General features: G+C 49.9%; 1 protein-coding gene and 1 long non-coding RNA gene across 9 annotated transcripts in view; both read left to right on the top strand.

Annotated features, from left to right (window-relative positions):
• The window catches only part of ACTR3B (actin related protein 3B), a 169984-nt gene that overhangs the window by 69476 nt on the left and 84638 nt on the right, over positions 1-15870 (top strand). The window lies entirely within an intron of this gene.
• Positions 4270-15517, top strand: LOC123616156 (uncharacterized). Of its 2 annotated transcripts, XR_012507988.1 has the most exons (3): positions 4270-12722; positions 13495-13667; positions 14042-15517. It is a non-coding gene; the product is annotated as an uncharacterized LOC123616156 (long non-coding RNA). The 2 variants fall into 2 exon arrangements; XR_006724043.2 differs by having other exon boundaries at positions 4270-13667.

Below are 15870 nucleotides of genomic sequence, written 5' to 3'. Positions count from 1 at the left end.
GAAAAATCACTGATACATTCATACAAAGGTATATACATTTTTAAGCATATATATTTTTTCTTAAATCTTAAACTCTACCATTCCAGTGGGCTACTCTAGAAAGCCCTGGGCTGTCAATACTGGAATTATACCCATTCAATCCTTAGCCAGAGGAGATGCCTGTTGCCAGTTTGACCAGAACAGGAAATGGACATGGTGTTCTCTCCCCAATATTAGAGATGGATTTGTGGGGCAGACAAAGCTACAGACCTTTAGGCCAACCACTTCACCTCCCCCACCCCCCTGCCCTGCCATGCCCAGGTCCTCTTGGTGACACACGGTGAGAAGTGACTGATGGTGACCTCAGGTCCAGTCTGTCCACCACACAGTGTCAAGCTTGCTGGATTACACAGGACTCGAACCAGTGACCCCCTGGAGACCAACAGAAAGTGCTCAGTCATGCTCGTAAGTGAACTGTGGCTTAATGCAAACAGCAGCTTCTGAGTGTGTGTCACAGCAGAGAAGTGAAAAGCAGATTCGTGTCTACCCCGCAGCCCCTGAAACGGTAGCACCTCTCGGCCCCAGTGGTCCGGAGGACAGAGTCTGGGGCACCTGGCCTCCTGGGACCCCCGGGAGGGCCGCCTTCGCCTGAGATTGCTGATGGAGGCTGTCTCTCGTCTTGCGCTTGGTAGGCTGGCTTAAGTGACAGAAGCTGAGGTCTCTAAAAAGGATTTTTTTTTTTTTTTTACTTTGAAGTAATTACGTTTATTTTACTATGAACTGAAGAGAAATGATCATTGTGCTTCTGATGGTCATTGGTGATAAAAAATCAAGGAAAATTTAAGTTCCAGAGAGTGTGTTAATACTTTGCAGAAAAAATTTTAGTTAATAAAACTGGCCGTTTGGCGCCTTTTCCGGAAACGCTCCCTTTCTTACGCTCGTCCCTGCCGTTGAAGGTGGGCGCACATTCAGTCCGTCGCCCTCTTCAGGCTGCATTTCCGCAGGTTTTCCGCAAGGACGTAATTTCTGTCTCTTGGAATTTGATTTCAGTTATGAACAAAAGGCCTGACGGGAGCGGACTGAGAGACGCCGGTGTGACTGGGTGGGGGCTGGTAGTGCGGTGGTCGCTGGGACGTCGGCTTCTGTTTTCAGGGGAAACAGATGCCGTTCGTGAGTGCGGTGAACGTAACGACATGGTGCCGTGCGGACTCCCTGTCAGAGCCCCGGCTTTCCCTTCATTTTCACCTCCGGCCTGAGCTGTGCTTTTGGGAACATTTTTTTCTTTCGGGGTCGGGGGTGGTACGCTTTCTTAAAGAGGAAATAATTTTTGTTCATTTTAGTAGTGTTAGTGGGCCTTGCATTTTTGTTTAGGGCAGAGGGTTTCTAGAGGTCATTTCCTACCGGACGTCGTCTCGATTCGGGACTCAAGTCCCCAGGGCAGACTCGACTGTCCCCCTGCCTGCCCTCCCTGTTTGGCTTCGTGGCAGCATCTCTCCTGGAGGAGGCAGAGGCCAATTGAAAATGAAAACCGCTTTCCTTTTGGTTTTGGGGAAACTAATTTGTAGGGAAGAAGGTACAGCTTCGTTGTGTGGAAAGAAGGGAAGAAGCAGGTGAGAACAGGCAGAGGCCACGTCCCCTGAGCATCGCTGGTGCGCGGGGGGACGCGGAGGTGGGCAGGGGGCCAGGGCGGCCCCGTCGCGGGGAAGGGGGCCGGGGTGCCCTGGTGGAGCTGCGGGCACTGAGGGGCGGGGCGGCTGCTTTGGGGACCTGTCCTAGGCCGGCAGTGGGGGCAGAAATGAGGGAAGCTGCCCGATACTGACCAGGTCCTGGCTCTTTGGGGCCGGTTGCTGTCCCTGTGGTTTGGCTTCCAGGCTGGCGCTGCAAGATGCGGGTGAGACGGGTGGTCACCTGCGGTCTGGCTGTTGTCTATTCATGTATTTAATCTCTCAATTGGAAAAATGAAAATTTGAACAATGTGTGGATGGGCCGGTCTGCATTTTTCCATTCCCCGAACACAAATGTTGGCTTCCCCAGTCCTGAGTCCCGGCTGCTGCGACTTTATGTCCATAAAACCTGTGCAGCGTTTCTACCATATTTTTCCTTAGAAGACGGTGGGTCCTCAGTTACAGCCTCACGGGGTGTGAAAAGAACATCAGACTTCAGACGTGGTGCCTGAGCTCTGACCCCTGCCCTCTGACCCCCGCCCTCTGACCCCCACCCTGCTCCTGGGTGCTCCGGGGTCCCCGGGAGTCACTTCACGTCCCTGGGCCTCAGGTGGCCTGGGAATGGACGTGGTGAAGCTCCTCCGCTCTCTCTGGAGGGTTGTGACGACGCAGTGAACCCTTGAAAACAGCTGAGGAGACCTGTGCCAGCTCCTGGGGCTGCCGAGACCAGCTTCCACAAAGAGTGCGGCTTAAAGCAGCCGACATCCAGTGTCTCACAGTCTGGGGGCCAGGAGTCCCGGGTCAGGGCCTTCTCCCTCTGGCCTGTCTGTGCCCAGCGCTCCCCTCTTTATAAGGACACCAGTCATATCCGACCAGGGACCTGCCCCCCTCTGCTGTGGCCTCGTCTCAGCTGACTTCATCTGCAGTGGCCCCGTTTCCAAAGAAGGTCGTGTTCTGAGGCACCGGACGGGGGAGGACTTCAACACATGGGTTTTGGGGGGCAGGCATTTCAACCCATGATGAGACCCCTGAACACCTGTTGTCAGTACCAACCACATGAGCCTCGGAGGAAGGGCCGACTGAGAAGCTCTTTGGAAGCAAAAGTCTAGGAAAAGAGTGAGTGAATCCGGATGTCTTTGCCACAGGAAGAAGGAAAGCTCACCCTGCCTGGTTCCAGGAAGGCCAGGCTGTCGCCCTCTGTGACTCACAGCAGCACATCTCACCCGAGGTCTGGGTACACCCACCGTCCCAGCCCCGCCTTCCTGGCCTCACCCTGATTTCTCTTGAGCAGGGACGGGCGTGTGTCTGACGAAAGCAGCTGTCAGTCTTCTAAGCGTCAGTCCCCTTGGATGGCACAGGACAGGGGGTGGGCTTCTGTGTTGGGAACTTGGCGACGCCCTTACCCTTTGGCTGAGTCCCCTGCCCTGGGGGTGACTTGGCACTGCTGCACACCAGGGGCTCACAAAGGTCCCATGGTTGCATACCATGTGGGAGGACTCTGAGCCCTGGGAGTTCAGGCCTGTCCATGAGCGGCCAGGAGGAGAGCCAGCTCCAGAGTGTCTTCTGACCTGTGGGTGGCAGAGGGTGACCAGCAGCGTCGAAACCTCAGCTGATGAGGGTCTCAGGGCTCTGCTTTTTCCATCCTCAGGCTGGACTCCCTGTGGCCACAAAATGGCTGCTGCAGTTCCGGGTGTCATATCCACACTCCACGCCATCAGGAAGAGAGGCCATCTCTCCTTTAGTGTTCAAGTGCAGCCAGCTCAAGTTCCATCACCCAGAAGTCCCAGAAATCACTCTTCTATGGCCCATCTCCAAGTTGACTGCCATGGACAGGGACTAACCCTAGCGGGCCCACCTTTGTAGCTGAGGGAGTTGATCTGCTTCCTCCAAGACTCCTGAGCTGGTTGAGGGAGGGTTGGGTATCTGAAAACCAGGGTACGATCAGGAGGAGGGGCCCAGATGCTGGGTCATCTAAAATAGTAAAACGTTACCGCACGCACTTACTGTTGACTAAACTGTTAGCTCAAAATTCCAAAAATTCTCAGGAATCTGCTTGGCGCACGTGATCCTTCTGGAGCTGGGCCCCACAAGTCACAGGCCCCCGGTTCCCTTACGTCAGCCATGGTACCCAGTGTCCGTGCCGCAGTGGCTGCGTGTGGGGCAGCCTGGGACCCACAGAAAGCAGAGCCTGAGACAAAGGCCTAAGTGCAGAACTTGATCGTGGATGTGGCCACGGGGACAGGGGCACGGCAGGAGGAGCCGAGGAGCAGTACTAGGAGGGGTCATCTGGTGGCCAGCACAGGGTCAGCAGTTCCTGTATCCTGCAGGACCACCAGGGAGCTGTGTGATCGCATCTCAGAATCACTGGCAGAGGGGGAATGGACAAGGCGTTAATCTGTGGCTCCTGTCCCCCTGGTCAGAGATGTCCCCGCGGGTTTAATTCTGCACGTTTCCAGGAACGTGGGCAATTCCTCTAATGCCCCTTCCCGATGAGCGTGAGCAGCGGAGCGCGGGATGGGCAGTGAGGGGTGCGGCGTGGCTGGGCTTACTCCCGCCAGGCTGCCCCTGCGGGAAGTGTGGGTGCGGGGGGAGGAGGGGGATTGAGGGGGGAGGGCACTGGGTGTGGAGCACCTGCTGGAAGCACTGGGCGAGCACCGGGGAAGACGTCAGGTCAGCTGTGGTGCGTAAGAGGTGTGGCTGCTGGGATTCTCTGTGCAGTAACTGGTTGGCACGGGCTCTTGGAAAGATGGAGCCTCTGTTCTCCAAAGGTCTGGTTGGGACGGAGCATCCCCCCGGTAAGTGAAAGGAAGCGGTCGTGCTCAGACTGGAAACAGGGAGTTTAGTTTGATTTTTAAATAAATAAAGCTGCTCTATGAGCGGCCACCACGTGTAAGTGTAATGGGTGACAAGTTGTCTTGTGGCGCTCAGTGCACACCTGGGCTTCGTTCCGTCTCCCAGTGGGGCTTAACCCCTGGTATGTCCACCTTGGCTGAACGTCGGCCCGAAGCAGCGCATCTCCTTTTATCGTGAATGGCTGTGAGGCAGGTCCATGTCCCGGCTCCCTTTTTGGTCAAATGAAAATTATAATTACTTGCAGGGCCCTTCTTTCTTTTTCATTTGTTTATTAAAAAATATTTAGTGTTTGTTCACGATGTCCAAATTACTCTGGACCCTGGAGAGATGTACAATGTGTCCTCTAGCCTGGTGATTCTAACCCGGGGTGGAGACCAGGGTGGTGCGTAGACCGTGCGGCAGTGGGTCAGACCCTGCATCAGGAGCGAGGACGGACGGGCACACTTGGCTTCTCCATCTAATTTTATCTTCCTTCTAGTCAAGTACAAACCCGTTATCCAGCTTAAACTTGTGTTTGTGTCAGACGAGTAAGAAAGTGAAGAATTAAAAACTCTGTGAGAATGTGTCACGGGTATATGCTCAGCACACTTGGCTGTGGTCACAGTCCGTGGGCGTCGTTTACAGCGGGAGACTCTCCGAGGAGGGGAGCAAGGGCAGGGTTTCAGGAGCAGCTGTGTCCACAGAGTTCAGGCAAGAGCTTTTATCGACTATTGATCAATTCAAACAACATTTATCTACCTTTTTAGTCTCACAAGATTGTCCCCCCACCGCCCCGTCCCCCAAAGAGGCTTCTATTGATAAATGTTAGAGTTTGGCTGAATTGAGACCATCCTTCAGAACTGATTGCTGTCGCATTCCACTTGCAAAGCTTGTGGGTAGGCTGCAGGTGGGATACACTGAAAACACGGTAAGTTATTTCAGCAGAGTTAGGTTGGAAGGGGATTTTTAAGAAGTACCTGTGTCGCGGCTTGCTTCTGCTCTTGAGGCTTTCAAATGTAAATAAGATCCAGCTGCGGGAAGCTTGAAGAATAATATTTAGGTTTAGTACTGAATTCCCGAAGGAATGGGGCAGGCATTTGCTTACAAAATACAGCGGTCTCGTGCTCCAGTTTCCCGTGTATCAGGGTTTTAGTAACAGACCACAGAATCCAAGTTAGCTTTTTATTTCTTTATTTTATTATTTTAATTAATTTTAAAAATTAAAGTATGATTGATTTACAACATTAGTTTCAGGTGTACAACAGAGGGATTCAATATTTTCATATTTTATACCCCATATAAAGTTACTATAAAATAATGGCTGTACCAACGTAGATTTGAAAGAAACAAGAGTGCTGGTGGTTTGAGAATCCCCCAGAGGGCCAGAGCACGGTTGCAAGGAGAAATGCCTGGAATCCAAGCAGAAATGCAGAACCACTGGCCCACGCCCACCAAGCAGCTCCCACCCTTGCTGCTACAGCTGGAAAAAACACAAGACTGCACCCCTGTGCTGCGCGCGATGACTTCCTGGTGTGGGGCTGCCCCTTCCCACTACTGACTTCTGCCCAGGCAGACCCTGGCCCATGTGGAATGCCAGCTGCAAGGCCTTCTGGGAAAGACCATCTATGTCCCCCCGGGTAGACGTGTCCCCCTGGGTAGACGTGTCCCCCCGGGTAGACGTGGCCCCCCCGGGTAGATGGGTCCCCCCGGGTAGACGTGTCCTCCTGGGTAGATGGGTCCCCCCAGATGGACTGGCCCCCCTGGGTAGACAGGTCCCCCCCGGTAGACGGGTCCCCCCTGGTAGACGGGTCCCCCCAAGTAGGTGCCTTGTGCTGCTGTTTCTTGGAGAGGGCAACTGAAATGCTCAGTTCATGTCGGGCTTCCTCAGACCCGAGCTCTTTCTTTGCCTTCACTTGTCACTGCTCTGATTCTAACTATGCTGATTTATTTCCTTTGTTGGTGCATCTGAACTCTGTCTCTGAAGCAGTTAAAACAAAAGCAAACTGAGCTCCTCCTGGGAGCAAAGGCTGAGCTCAGGGACAGTGGAATCTTTACTGAAGGGACCGACGGAACAGGAGAAACGACAGTGCAGGAAGGAATTGCTGGACCCAGCGCCCCCTTCGTCAGAGGACACACGGAGAAAGAAACGCTGGTTTCAAGTGTGGTTAAGTTGTATTTTTAATGGGATCAGATTTTAAAAAGCTTTTTGGGAATAAAAATATTACCCAGTGAGCAGGGAGCAGAAACTCCCCTGGTCCGCGGAAGACAGAGGCTCAGTTTTCCCATTAGATTAAAAATGTAAGACGCATCCAAGGACTGGAATGGTGAGAAGACAGAGGCAAAGACCTCAGACTGCTCTTGTGGTAGCTCTGTGACCTCTCCTTCAGCAGGAGTAATGGTTCCTGTCAGGCAAGTTAGGAAATACTCCCATTTCATGAATCTAATTATCTACAAACAAGCTGTTGGGGTAGACGAGGTTGGTTAAAAATACTTAGTATAGAGGCCTTTCTTTCTCTCTCCGTATGTTTATTGGGCAAGTGGAGTTTTTATTTGTAAATAGAAGCCTCCATTTATTTTGACTGCTTGTGACAAAAACCCCGTTATCAACAGTAGTTTCAATGCATAAGGTTTTATTTTTCCCGGTAGGCGGGCTGCCCAGGCCTGGCATCTCAGTTTCCATGAAGGCCTTGGGGACATACATGCTCCTTCCAGTGTTCTGGCCTGCAGGCCCTAGATCCTGGCCCTGGTCCTCACACCCCAAAGTAGTGACTGGAGCTCCAGCTGACACATCTACTTTCCAGCCAGCAGGATGAAGAAAGTGACCAAAAAAAAAAAAAAAAAAAAAAAAGTAGAGCGCCTCCTCTCTTTTCAGGATACTTCATGGAAGCACCATCCAACACTTTCTAGAACTTGGTCACCTGGCAACAACCAACTGATATCATTTGGCTGAGGGGCAGGGGCCTGGCTAAGAACCAGTTTTCATTATTGAAGAGCAGGAGCAGTGCTGGGTGCTGGGCAGCGATGAGCAGTCTCTGGCGCAGCTGAGTTGAAGGAGCCATTTTTATAGATTTCTTTTTAAAAAGGCGGGTGGTGCTGATAACTTCCAGGACAGTAGGGCCTCCTTTCCTGGCCGAGCTCTTCAGAGCTGCCCTGGCCGTGCAGTTTCACAGGCGCTGGCTTTAAACTCTGTTTCCTAAGTCAGTCTTGAAGCTTCAAGGTGCAGCGTTGGGTTTCCACACCTCTTTTCTCTGACCTTAACCCCAGGGAATAGGACTCATTGCTGAATGATGGTCAGTGTTGGCTTTTAATTCCCCATGGACACGGCCAATTCCATCTGACTTGGTCCATGGAGAGTAGGAGTGAGGCGGTGGAAGTAACTGGAAGAATCCTTCACTGTAATCTTACAGTATCAGTCTCCTTTTGTATCCCCCTTCCCTCTGCTTACTATTTAGAACAAACAAATTAAATTAAAAGAAAGCACCTGCACGAGTCTCCCAGGGCTGCCGTCACGAGCTGCCACGAACTGGATGACAAAACCCAGAAATTTACTCTCCCCCAGGTCTGGATGCTGGCCGTCGGAGGTCTGAGTGCTGGCTGGCCTGGCCCCCTCTCCTGGCTCCTGGGCCGTCCGTCTTGGGCCTTCCTGGGGCTGCCGCTGTGCCGCTCCCGCCTCCGCCTCAGCGTCCCGTGGCCGCCTGCCCTCTGCTGTCTGTCTGTCTTCATGTGACCTTCCCCCACCGGTGTCTCTTCTCTTATAAGGACATCTGCTATATTGGATTAAGGGCCACCCTACTCTGGGATGACCTCATCTTAATTTATATCTTAATTTCATCTGCAAAGACCCTATTTCCAAATAAGGGCACATTCTCAGGTACCGGGGGTTAGGACTGTAACGTATCTTTCTGGGGACACAGTTCATCCTAGGACAGCCCAAGTCCATGCTTGAGGCTCAGGCCCAGCCCAGACCTACAAAATTGGACCCCACATTTTCACAGGCTCTGGCAACAGAGCAGTTGCTTCCATTGGCCTGAACTGGGGTGGTCATGCAGAGAGGTGCAGAGACAGCTCCTGGTCATGGGTGGCACCTTGCATCCCAGCATGAGGGGATGTGTGGGATGGGGTGCACCAGGAGAGGGCCAGCGAGTCAGGGAGAAGAGGGCTGCCTCCACCCCCATCTCACACTCACTCCCCACAGTTACTACCTGTTGCATTTTTGTTTTTTTTCCCCCAGCTTTATTGAGATATAATTGACACACAACATTGTGTAAGCTTGAGGTATAAAACACTACTTAATTAAAAAAAAATTGAAGTATGGTTGATTTACAATATCATGTTAGTTTCCAGTGTACAACATAGTGATTCAGTTGTACATATATATATATGCATATGTTCTTTTTCATTGTAGGTCATTATAAGATATTGAATATAGTTCCCTGTGCTATATAGTAGGACCCTGGTGTTTATCTACTTTGTATATTGTAGTCAGTATCTGCAAATCCCAAACTCCTAATTTATCCCTTTCCCCTCCTTTCCCCTTCTGCAGCCAGAAGTTTGTTTTCTGTGTCTATGAGTCTGTTTCTTTTTTGTAAATAAGTTCATTTGTGTCATTTTTTTAGATTCCACATATAAATGATTTTATGACATTTGTCTTTCTCTGTCTGATTTACTTCACTTAGAATGACCATCTCCAGGTCCATCTATCTTGCTGCAAATGGCATTATTTCATTCTTTTTTATGGCCGAGTAGTATTCCATTCTATATATATATACCACATCTTCTTTATCCAGTCATCTGTTGATGGGCATTTAAGTTGCCTCCATGTCTTGGCTACTGTAAATAGTGCTGCTGTGAACATTGGGGTGCATGTATCTTTTCAAAGTAGAGTTTTCATCTTTTCAGATATATGCCCAGGAGTGGAATTGCTGGGTCATATGGTAGTTGTATTTTAAATTTTTAAAGAAATCTCCACACTGTTTTCCATAGTGGCTGCAACCAACACTATTACTTTTGGATGAACATTTGATTGATCAAATTTCTAAATTTTACAACTAGAAATAAGTCACAAAATGCCAATGTCTTTTGAGGCCATTAGCATCTTGAAATAGTGGACTGAAGTGACCAATGACAAATGTCCTTTCCCAGAAGGATAAGGAGAGCAGGGCTGGAGGGCGCATCTTGGCTAACGTGGTTACGTCCAGTTCTATGAAATCTAATAGAAGCTGCTACATGGGGGTTTTTATGCTGACCCCTCCCCACCCACCCACTCAGAGCTCCAGGAGGGTCGAGTCCTCGCTCTTTCCTCTTTCGTGGGAAAGAACAGAGTTCGGATTCTGAGAGTTTGAGCCAATGTATGAACCCTGTGGACATTCACATTTTGTGTATCTGAAGGCATGAGACTCAGTTTGCCATTAACAACATGAGAACTCAAGCCACCTGTTACGGGGATGGGGGAGAATCAAGTAAGACAATACGCAGAGCTGCTCTGTTGGCTGTCTTCACAATCACCGTTGGTGTGGTGGCGTTTAAAATTTGGGAGATGTCTGGGTAAAGGAGCATCATTCTTGGAGCATTTGTTGAACAAAATAATGGGCTCTAAGATGCGGTTGCCATTCTGCGATTCTGATGCAGAGACGGGACATCCACCTGACATCCTAATGAGGATGCCTGGTATGAGGGCTGGAGGAGCCGTGGGGCAGGGCCTCCAACTTGGGGTCACACAAGGGGCAACACAACATGAGGTCATGGGGGCTCCAGTGGTTGGGGAAGCCTTTATAAATGAGGCCCAAGGCAACTTCTGTGAGTTGGAGAGACAAAGCTAAGCAAACGAGACGTCACAGGCCCCCAACTGCCATCAACCCCGGGCCGGCCACCTGTGGCTGTCTTGAAGGGTGACCTGATCACACAGACGTGATGGGAGGGGCATCAGAGGACTAACCAGGAAGACTGTGCGCACAATTTGATCAAGAGGGTCAGAACACGATGGAGCAGGGAGCGGGTAATCTGTTTCTCTGAAATTCTAATTAGGCGTAGCAACTGGGTTCTGTAATTTTTTCTTTTGTTCCATCTCCACAAAACCAATTCAATCTTATTGCATCTATACATTGCCACGCGTCCTGGCCATAAGCAGGAGAAGGCCTGTTTAGTTTGTTGCCTTTTGGCTTTTAGTGAAAAATCAATTTATTTCAGCTTACTAAGCTATTAGTGCCTATTGGATATTGACTTCCATGTTTTCTTTAAATTCCTGTCCTGCGTGCCCTTTCTCAGACACTGGGGAAGAGTCTTTCCTGACTTTAAAAACGGTGCACTCGAGACCGCTGGGAAGCAGAGGAGTGAACCAGATGCTCACTAGGTGTTTCAGAGACCTTTCTGGTTGAGTTATTAAATTCCTTAAGGCTTCTAAATTCTCTGCTCAAGCATCAACTTCATTAATTCCATGCCCTGTTAAGAAGTGGTACCGTTGAGAACTGAGTGGCGTAAGCCTTGTCTGAGGGTACACGAAGGCTTTGGCAGATTATGAGGCGGTGTTTTCTGGAACAGGAGAGGAAGATTCATAGTACCTGTGATGGCTAATTTTGTGTGTCCATCTGACTAGGCTATGGTACCCTGTTGTTTGGTTGAACACTAGTCTAGATGTGACCATGACAGTATTTGGTAGATGTGATTAACATCTTCAATCAGCTGGCATTAAGTAAAGGAGATCACCTTCCATAATGTGGGTGGGCCTCACCCAATCAGTCAAAGGCTTTAAGAGCCAAAGCAGGGTTTCTAGGGAAGAAGGAATTCTGCCTCAAGCCTGGAGCACAGAAGGCCCACCTGGGTTTCCGGCTTGCCAGGCTGCTCTGCAGATTTCAGACTCAAGACTGTAACACTGGGGGTGCTGGGAGGTGGGACATAGCTCAGTGGTAGAGTGTGTGCTTAGCATGCACAAGGTCCTGGGTTCAATCCCCAGTGCCTCCATTAAACAAACAGACAAACAAACAAACAAACATAATTGCCCACCCCCAGATAAAATTAAAAAAAAATCCAGTGGGCATATCATTAAAAAAAATCCAAAAGAAAAAGACTGCAACACCAACTCTTACCTGACCTAGGTGGTCAGCTGACCCGACAAGTTTCAGATGTGCCAAGTCCCTGCAATCACGTGAGCCTGTTGCTTAAAACAAATCCGTCACATACATGCACATCTCTGATTGGATCTGCTTCTCTGGGGAGCCCCGACCGACACAGCTGGACCAGCAGCCCGCTCTCCCAGGCTCAGGGCATTCTGGTAATTGCTGGCGATGCTCTCTCCTCCCGAGCCCGGGAGCGGCCGCAGAATTGCCTGGAGGAGGCTGCGACTGTTGTCGTTCCGCGTCGGCACTAGAGGGAGAAGCTGTTTGCTGTTCTAATTCTAGGGGAACTTTGTGGATGTGGGCTAGTAAAACAAGTACTTGTTCTCAGATTAAGTCCCATCTAATTAATTTTTCAACTAAATATTTGTGGGCTTCTGATGCCAAAGTGCTGTGTTTAACATTAAGGGGATAAAAGATGGACAAGGCTGGGAAAGATCTGGGCTGAGCGTGTCTTCAGTGAGGAAGTGGCCGAGGCAGAAATGTCATCACTAGTTCCCATGACCCCCACCATCCACTGCACTTGATAAAATGCGGAGACCGGAGGGAGGCAGGGCAGCCTGGGCTGATACGGCAGTGGGAGTGGACCACGCAGGCACCTGCCAGCTTGAAGCCAGGGCTGCCTGCGTGGGTTCAAGGTTTAAGAGGACATGCCTACCCCATCCCACCCCACTCCACTGTTTTCTTTTGGGGGGGCTTTATTTTAAAAAATTTTTATTGAGGTAGTTGATTTATATATTATATATTTATGGTTGATTTTTGATGTGCTGGTTTCAAGTGTACAGCAAAGTGATTCAGCTTTACATATACATATATATATTCTTTTTCAGATTTTTTCCCATTCTAGGTTATTACAAAAGCTATTGAATACAGTTCCCTGCGCTGTACAGTAGGTCCTTGTAGTTAATCTATTTTATATATAGTAGTGTGTATCTGTTAATCCTAAACTCTTAATTTATCCCTCCCCACTCTTTCCCCTTTGGTAACTGTAGTTTGTTTTCTTTGTCTGAGAGTCTGTTTCTATTTTGTAAATAAGTCCATTTGTCTCATTTTTTTTTTAGGTTCCACATATGAGTGACATCATATGGTATTTTTCTTTCTCTTTCTGGCTTATTTCACTTAGAATGACCATCTCCAGGTCAGTCCATGTTGCTGCAAATGGCATGATTTCATTCTTTTTTATGGCTAAGTAGTATTCCATTGTATAAGTATACTACATCTTCTTTATCCAGTCATCTGTTGAGGGACATTTAGGTTGCTTCCATGTCTTGGCTATTATAAATAGTCCCTCTGTGAACACTGGGGTGCATATAATTTGAAAAGATACGTGCACCCCACTGCACCAATGTTCTTCGAATGTCCTCTTCAAGTCAACTAGCTATTATGTGATGGCGGTCACTGGGTGATGTTTTTAAGCAGGAAGGAGGGCCAGCAAACGCAGGTGTAGAAAGCAGTGGTTGTGCTATGCTCTGGCGTGTGTGTTGCTCTGCTGGTCGTGAGGTGTGATTGAAAGAACAAATGATGCCATAAATAAATGAGGAGGAGCTTTTAAATTAACAGCAGCCCAAGATTGGAGATTAATTTTTTAAATGTTTTCTAAGAAGAAAAATGAAGCAAATAAATTCCGACAATTAGGAAGTAATGAAGACCTTGCACGGAGAGCTTATTGCCAAAGGCAGAGAAGGGAATTCATGGTGGGTCTGAAGCAAATGCAAATCACAGGCTCAGATTCGAGCAACGTTGGGCATCAAGGGAACTGGCTTGCTCGCTTTGTGAACCCAAGTAGTCATCTTTGAAATCGCTCAGGGAATGTGCAGAGAAAGCCAGTCGTGGGGAGGAAGAACTCTAGGCCCTCGGTGGATCTGAGGATTTATATATTATATAAATGCTCTGCTTTGTAAAATCCCCAGCGGCTCTGATGGGGGCGTCAAGGGGCGTGTGGTAACGAGCTGGGTCTACACCGATCTGATGCTCTGGGATGCGCAACCTCGTGGCTGGTGGCTGGTGACTGTTGGCAAACGTGACCATTGGCAAAAGGACCCAGGACCCCGGACACACAGACGGGCTCCTGAGGCTGGAGGAGGTGAGCAGTGGGTCTTGGATGCATCGCACCTCACAAATCAGGAACGTTTTGGGCTGTGGGCTGTTAGCTCCTGTTGGTTTTTTTAGATCTAAAGCACAGACTCATGAACATTCCCTTTTAATCTTTTTTTAAAAAAATTAAATTTTTATCAGTTTTGGGGGGAGGTAGGTAATTTGGTTTATTTATTTATTTATCTTTAATGGAGGTGCTGGGGATGGAACCCAGGACCTCGTGCATGCTGGGCATGTGCTCTACCACTGAGCTCTACCCTCCCCCTTCCCCCTTAATCTCGATGTGATCCAGCAGCCATTGAAAATGTGTAAACATAGACCATGGCCTCGAGCTTTGACGTCCTCCGATCGCTTCCTCCTCAGCACAGATCCTGCTCCAGCTGCTGGACCCCTGGTGTCGACGCTGACCCCTCTCCACGCGCTGCCTCTGCCTGACCCTCCTTCCCCTGGGTTTACTGCCCGCCTCCCGCACGATAAACGCCTTGTTGATCGGCACCGTCTCGTGCTCTGCTTTGTAAAATCCAGCAATAACGGTAGCAGCCATCACAGGTGGCGCCCCAGGCCCACCCACGAATCCGTCCCACCCTCGTCGCCGGCGGAGGACAGGCCCCGCGTCGCTGAGTGTTTGCTGTGTGCCGGGCGGTTTGATGGTGTCCTCAGATCCACCGAGGGCTGAGAGTTCTTGTTCTCCTTTTATAGACGAGCAAACACAGAAGTTGACTGGGGTGTCGCCAAGCCGGAGTCAGTGGAGGAGGAGGAGGATTTAAATGTACCAGGTCCTCGGCGCACAACCGCAGACTGCCCGTCCCCCTGGGGCCTGCGGACACCCACATCTGTGTGGCTGAGCTGTGCGGCCGGGCAGAGAGCATGGTGAACTGAGGCACGTGCTCTGCTCAGGTATTTGTTGGGGGCTGAATTGTGCCCCCCAAAGTCGTATGTTGAGGTCTTAATTCTGGTATTTCAGAATGTAAATGTACTTGGAAATGGAGTCCTAATGCAATCAGCAGATATGATCAGTTAAGGGGTGGTCAGGCCGGAGTAGGGTGGCCCTAATCCCGGTGACTGCTGTCCTTGTGAGAGAGGGAAATTCGGACGGGCCCTTCCCACGGGGAAAGCGCCACACGGGCGTGAAGGCAGAGCCAAGGATGACCAGCCAAGCCCCAGAGGCTGGAGCGGGCGGGCCCGCCTCTCCCGCACGGCCCCAGGACGAGCCGGCCCTGCCCGCATCTTCGTCTCGGACTTCCGGCCTCCGAAGCACATTTCTGCCGTGTAGGCCCCTCAGTCTGAGGTGCTGTGTCATGACAGCCCTAGCAGACCCATGTAGTGTTCGCATTCAGGTCCTCAGAGACGCTGGTTCCTCCAAACCCAGCAGCCCCTGACCCGTGCGCCGTCAACGCCGGGCCGCTTCGTGGAAACGTCCGTGAACTTCCTCCCCGCACTGACCAGCCATCTGGGGGTGGAGGGCTCTCCTTATTTGCCTAACCAGCTTGGGAAAGAGGGGGAGGAACGTTGCTTAAACCTGGAACAGGTATCTTCCTTCCCTCGGCCAGCATCTGGTGCCTTTTGAATGATCACGATGACGCCGGCTGGTGTGAGCGCTAACTCTGCTGGGCGTGAGTCTAAAGGCCTTCTGTGATCAGCTCCTCTAATTGTGACAAAAACTTGTGAATTACTGCTGTCATGCTCTGTTTTTCCACTTGGGGGCCTGAAGCTTGAACAAGGACTTGCTGACCCGTAAATACGGCATAAACAATGTTGATTTTAATTTTTGCACTTGAAAAGCCCCACGGATTAGTGTTTTGTTTTTGTTTTCCTTATTCAGATAAAATAATTCTGGCCCTTGTCGCTTATATTTGGTGGGGGGGGATTTGGCATCTCATTGATATTTTTGACTGTTTTGTGGACAGTGGGGAATATACGCTTACATTTTTCCATGCATGAAAGTTGAAACCTCTTACTTATTTTAAAATTCGGGATGGTGACAGAAAGGAAGCTGGATACAGACAAATCATTTAAGAACCCAGAGGCAGCTCAGGTCATCTGCCATATTTATTACAGTCTTCATCATCTTGTCCCAGCAAAAATGTAAGCTACACTTTACGTAGCGAGGTATTGTTCACATTTGGAATAGGGATGGGTTTGCCAGGAAGCTGATGGGGGCGCTGATCTAGAATATATATTTAGACAATATT

This window comes from Camelus bactrianus, chromosome 7 (assembly GCF_048773025.1).
Source record: "Camelus bactrianus isolate YW-2024 breed Bactrian camel chromosome 7, ASM4877302v1, whole genome shotgun sequence".
Taxonomy (NCBI): Eukaryota; Metazoa; Chordata; class Mammalia; order Artiodactyla; family Camelidae; genus Camelus; species Camelus bactrianus.
The sequence above is the reverse complement of the archived record's forward strand: the minus strand, read 5'-3'. Positions and strand labels throughout refer to the sequence as shown.